At 67.7% G+C, this 6,000-nt stretch overlaps 1 long non-coding RNA gene across 1 annotated transcript; it reads right to left on the reverse strand.

The window, feature by feature from the left end:
- Positions 1-115: 115 nt before the first annotated feature.
- On the reverse strand, positions 116-1,101 carry LOC127464601 (uncharacterized). The gene is made up of 3 exons (XR_007901467.1): positions 1,011-1,101; positions 827-918; positions 116-245 (listed from the first exon to the last, which is right to left on the reverse strand). It is a non-coding gene; the product is annotated as an uncharacterized LOC127464601 (long non-coding RNA).
- Between the last annotated feature and the right edge of the window lie 4,899 nt (positions 1,102-6,000).

Here is a 6,000-nt window from a genome sequence, read left to right on the forward strand (position 1 = left end):
CACAGAGGGATCCCGGACGTGGCTGGGGTCTGGGACACAGAGGGATCCTGGGACATCCCCAGATCCCGGACACAGAGGGATCCCAGGACAGGGACAGATCCCTGGATGTGACCAGATCCTGGACACAACTGGATCTGAGGACATGGACAGATCCCAAGCACAGCTGGATCCCGACCCCGCAGTCCCCCCTGGATTCAGGGGGACCCCCAAGGATGTGGCTGGATCCTGGACCCCCCTGAACCCCCCTGGATGGATCCTGGAGCCCCCTGAACCCCCCCTGCTGGATCCTGGATCCCCCTGAACCCCTTGGATGGATCCTGGATCCCCCTGAACCCCCTGGATGGATCCTGGAGCCCCCTGAACCCCCCCCTGCTGGATCCTGGATCCCCCCTGAACCCCCTGGATGGATCCTGGAGCCCCCTGAACCCCCCCTGCTGGATCCTGGATCCCCTGAACCCCCCTGGATGGATCCTGGATCCCCCTGAACCCCCTGGATGGATCCTGGATCCCCCTGAGCCCCCCTGGATGGATCCTGGATCCCCCTGAGCCCCCTGGATGGATCCTGGAGGCTCCTGAACCCCCCTGGATGGATCCTGGATCCCCTGAGCCCCCTGGATGGATCCTGGATCCCCCTGAACCCCTTGGATGGATCCTGGATCCCCCTGAACCCCCTGGATGGATCCTGGAGCCCCCTGAACCCCCCTGGATGGATCCTGGATCCCCCTGAGCCCCCCTGGATGGATCCTGGATCCCCCTGAGCCCCCCTGGATGGATCCTGGATCCCCCTGAACCCCCTGGATGGATCCTGGATCCCCCTGAGCCCCACTGGATGGATCCTGGATCCCCCTGAGCCCCCCTGGATGGATCCTGGAGCCCCCTGAGCCCCCCTGGATGGATCCTGGAGCCCCCTGAGCCCCCCTGGATGGATCCTGGATCCCCCTGAACCCCCTGGATGGATCCTGGATCCCCCTGAACCCCCTGGATGGATCCTGGATCCCCCTGAGCCCCACTGGATGGATCCTGGATCCCCCTGAGCCCCCCTGGATGGATCCTGGATCCCCCTGAACCCCCTGGATGGATCCTGGAGCCCCCTGAGCCCCCCTGGATGGATCCTGGATCCCCCTGAGCCCCCCTGGATGGATCCTGGATCCCCCTGAGCCCCCTGGATGGATCCTGGATCCCCCTGAGCCCCCTGGATGGATCCTGGATCCCCTTGAACCCCCCCTGCTGGATCCTGGATCCCCCTGAACCCCCTGGATGGATCCTGGACGGGGGGGGGGAGAGACCCTGGATCCTCCTGAACCCCCCAGATGGACCCTGGATCCCCCAAAACACACCAGCTGGATCCTGGAGCCCCCTGGACTCCCTGGATGGATCCTGGACATGGAGGGGGATCCCAGAGCCCCCTGAACCCCCTGGATGGATCTTGAACCCCCCGGATGGATCCTGGATCCCCCAGATGGATCCTGGACGGGGGGGGGGGGGGATCCCAGAGCCCCCTGAACCCCCTGGATGGATCCTGGATCCCCCTGAACCCCCTGGATGGATCCTGGATCCCCCTGAGCCCCCCTGGATGGATCCTGGAGCCCCCTGAACCCCCTGGATGGATCCTGGATCCCCCTTGAACCCCCTGGATGGATCCTGGATCCCCCTGAACCCCCCTGGATGGATCCTGGATCCCCCTGAACCCCCCTGGATGGATCCTGGATCCCCTTGAACCCCCTGGATGGATCCTGGAGCCCCCTGAGCCCCCCTGGATGGATCCTGGATCCCCCTGAACCCCCTGGATGGATCCTGGATCCCCCTGAACCCCCTGGATGGATCCTGGACGGGGGGGGGGAGAGACCCTGGATCCTCCTGAACTCCCCAACTGGATCCTGAATCCCCCAGATGGACCCTGGATCCCCCAAAACACACCAGCTGGATCCTGGAGCCCCCTGGACTCCCTGGATGGATCCTGGACATGGAGGGGGATCCCAGAGCCCCCTGAACCCCCTGGATGGATCCTGGATCTCCCCAAATTCCCCAGGTGGATCCTGGATCTCCCAGATGGATCCTGGACCTGGAGGGGAATCCTGGATCCCCCCGAACCCCGTGGATGGATCCCCCTGAACCCCCCGGATGGATCCCGGATCCCCTTGGATGGATCCCGGCCCCGGGGGGGTCCCGACCCGGCCGGACCGAGGACATTTGGGGGGGGAGGGGCCATATCCCCTCCCCCCTCACTGTACAGAGAAATACAGGACCCAAAACTCCTGGAATTTGCCCCAAAACTGTCTCTTGGGACCCCCAAAACCCCTGAAATTGGCCCCGAAACTCCTGGAATTCCCCCCAGATCTCTGCCAGGGACCCAAACTCCCCGGAATTCACCCCAAAACTTCCTGTGGGGCTCCCAAACCTCGGGAATTCACCTGGAAGCAACTTCTGGGGCCCCAAAACTACCGAGTTCACCCCAAAATCACCTCCTGGATCCCCAAAATCACCTCCTGGATCCCCCAAATCCCGGAGTTTGACCCCCAAAGGCGGCTGTTGGGACCCCAACCCCCTCCAATTCACCCCAAAATCACCTCTGGGAACCCCCAAATCCCCGAGATTGTCCCCAAAACCTTGAATTTCACCCCAAAACCAGCCCACACCCCCAAAATAAGCAGCGGGGGGGGGCTCAGCAGCGCCTTTATTTGGGACCCCCAAGAATTGGGGGAGGGGGGCGTTGGGGGGGTCTCCAAGAATCGGGGGGGGACCTTGAGGGGTCCCCAAAAAACTGGGGGGTCCCCGGGGGGGTCCTGAGTGTTGGGGGGTCCTTTCGGGGGGGTCCCCAACCCTCGGGGGGGTCCCAGGTCACGGGGGGGTCCCGGCTGGAGGCGGCTTCAGGTCGGGGGTCCTGAGCTGGGGGGGGGGCAGAGAGAGGCTGGACCCCCCCAGTGCTCCCAGTTACCCCCCCCCAGTGCTCCCAGTGCCCCTCATCCCACCCCCCCAGTGCTCCCAGTTACCCCCCTCCAGTACTCCCAATGCTCCCAGTATACCCAGTTCCCCCCCCAGTGCTCCCAGTGCCCCTCATCCCACTCCCCCAGTGCTCCCAGTTACCCCCCTCCAGTACTCCCAATGCTCCCAGTCCCTGCCCACCCCCCCCAGTGCGCCCAGTATTCCCAGTTTCCCCCCCCAATGCTCTCAGTTACCCCCCCCAGCGCTCCCAGTATTCCCAGTTCCCCCCGCCCAGTGCTCCCAGTGCCCCCCAGTGTTCCCAGTTACCCCCTTCCCACCCCCCAGTGCTCCCAGTTACCCCCTTCCCACCCCCCAGTGCTCCCAGTTACCCCTACTCAGTGCTCCCAGTATGACCAGTTCCCCCCCAGCTCTCCCAGTGCTCCCAGTTTCCCCCCCACACACTCCCAGTGTCCCCCAGTGCTCCCAGTACCCCCCTTCCCACCCTCCCAGTGCTCCCAGTTCCCCCCCCAGTGCTCCCAGTTCCCCCCCAGTCCCCCCCCCAGCTCTCCCAGTGCTCCCAGTCCCCCCGTACCTGGCCCCCCCCGCGCGGGGGGGCAGCGCCGGGCCCGGGGGGGTTCGGGGGGGGCCGGGGGGCGGCTGTGGAGGGAGGGGGGCAGGGGTCAGAATTTTGGGGGGGGTCCAGCCCCGGTTTGGGGGGGAGGGGGAGGAACAGGGGGAGAGGAGCTGAAGTGGATTTTGGGGGGGGGGAGCTGGGGGGGAAAGGGTTTGGGGGGTCCCGAGGGGGGTTCAGGTGGATTTGGGGGCTCCCGGGGGGGTTATTTTGGGGTGGGGGTCTCACCTGTGCGGCCGTGCACGAGCCAGAGCCCCCCCGGAGAGGTTCAGGTGGATTTGGGGGATCCCGGGGGGGTTATTTGGGGTTATTTTTTTTGGAGGGGGGGTCTCACCTGTGCGGCCGTGCACGAGCCAGAGCCCCCCCGGGGGGGTTCAGGTGGATTTGGGGGATCCCGGGGGGGTTCAGGTGGATTTAGGGGGTCCCGGGGGGGGTTATTTTTTGGGGGGGGGGTCTCACCTGTGTGACCGTGCACGAGCCAGAGCCCCCCCGGGGGGTGTTCAGGTGGATTTTGGGGGTTTAAGGAAGATTTGGGGGGTTATTTTTGGGGGGGGGGTCTCACCTGTGCGGCCGTGCACGAGCCAGAGCCCCCCCGGAGAGGTTCAGGTGGATTTGGGGGATCCCGGGGGGGTTATTTGGGGTTATTTTTTTTGGAGGGGGGGTCTCACCTGTGCGGCCGTGCACGAGCCAGAGCCCCCCCGCCAGCGCCGCCCCCACCACGAAGGCCCCGAAGGAAACGGCGACCACCAGCCAGGGGGGCAGCGGGGGGGCTGCGGGGGGGGGGGGCACCGTCAGAGGCCCCCCAGAAACCGCCGAGACCCCTCAAACCTCCGAGACTCCCCCCCCAAACCGCCGAGACCTCCCCAAATATCTGAGACCCCCCCAAACCACCAACAGCCCCCCAAAACCTCCGAGACCCTCCCCAAAACTTTCGAGACCCCCCCCCAAACCTCCTCTGTGCCCCCTGGAGCCCCTCCCCCAAACCTCCCTCCCACCCAAGGGGGACTCCGAGACCCCTCCAAAAATTCCAAGACTCCCCTAGGGGGGTCCCCGGTGTTCGGGACCCCCCCAGACCCCCTCCGGGGGGGGGCACAGGGGGTCAGGACCCCCAAACCACCCCCATCCCTAAACCTCCCCCCCCAGGGTGGTGTCCTCCCCCCCCCCGGACCCCCAAAATCCCCCCCCGAAGTGCTCCCAGGGGTCCGGGATCCTCAACCGCCCCCTCAAACCTCCCCCCCCAGAGTGGTCCCCCCTCCCCCCAGGACCCCCAACCTCCCCCCTAAAAGGGAACCGGGGGTCCAGGACCCCCCCCCCCCCCCCAAAAAAAACCTCCCCTGGGGGGGGCTCGGGGGCCCAGGACCCCCCCGAACCCCCTCCCAAATGTTTCCAGGGGTCCGAGACCCCCCCTCAACCCCCTCAAACTCCCCCCCTCTCCCCCTTTGGGGGGGTCCCAGGTGCCCCCCCCGCCCCCCCAGCCCGTCACTCACCCGCGGGGGGGGGCGGGGGGTCGCGGCCGTGGGGGGGGCGGCGGGAAGGGCAGCGGGGGGGCCGCGGGGGGGGGTCCCGGGGGGGCTCCTGGGGGGGGGGAGGGGGCGGTTATTTCAGGGGGGGCAGCAAATCGGGGGGGGGTCGGTCCCTGCGCGGGGGAGGGTTGGGGGTCGCGGGGGGGCCGTTTGGGGGCTTCCTGGGGGGGTGGGGGGTGGGGGGGAACGTGTCGAGAGGTCCCAGGGGTGTCCTGGATCTCCATCGGGGGTCCCCGGGCTGGGGGGGGTCCCCGGGGAAGTCCCTGGGTTTTGGGGGGTCCCGGAGGGGGTCCCGAAGGGGATCCCGGGGAAGTCCGAGGGTTTGGGGGAGTCCTTGAGGGAGTTCCCGGGGGGTCCCGGAGGGGTCCCAGAGTTCGGGGGGTCCCGGGGGGGGTGTCTCGGGGGCGGGCCCAGGGTTCGGAGGGGTCCCGAGGGGGTCCGAGGATTTGAGGGGTCCCGGGGGGGTCCCCGGGAAGGTCCGAGGAGGAAGGTCTTGGTCAGAGGGTCGGGGGGGTCCCGGCCAGGGGGGTCTCGGCGTTGGGGGGAGCCCTGATTTGGGGTCCCGGCATTTAGAGTGGGGGGTCCCAGTGTTGGGGGGACAGAAGCGGGTCTCAGTCAGCGGGTCCCGAGTCCGGGGTGGTCTCAAGGGGTGCCTCTGTCCAGGAGGGGGTCCCGGGGGGTGTCTCTGTCCCGGGGGGTCCCGGGGTGGTGTCTCAGGGGGTGTCTCTGTCCCGGGGGGGTCTCAAGCGGTTTCTCCGTCCGGGGGGGTCTCAGGGGGTGTCTCTGTCCAGGGGGGTCCCGGGGGGGTCTCAGGGGGTGTCTCTGTCCGGGGGGGTCTCAGGGGGTGTCTCTGTCCGGGGGGGTCCCGGGGGGGTCTCAGGGGGTGTCTCTGTCCGGGGGGGTCCCGGGGAGGTCTCAAGGGGT

This window comes from Manacus candei, unplaced genomic scaffold (assembly GCF_025592945.1).
Source record: "Manacus candei isolate 608988 ecotype Guabito, Panama unplaced genomic scaffold, ASM2559294v1 h1tg000241l, whole genome shotgun sequence".
Taxonomy (NCBI): Eukaryota; Metazoa; Chordata; class Aves; order Passeriformes; family Pipridae; genus Manacus; species Manacus candei.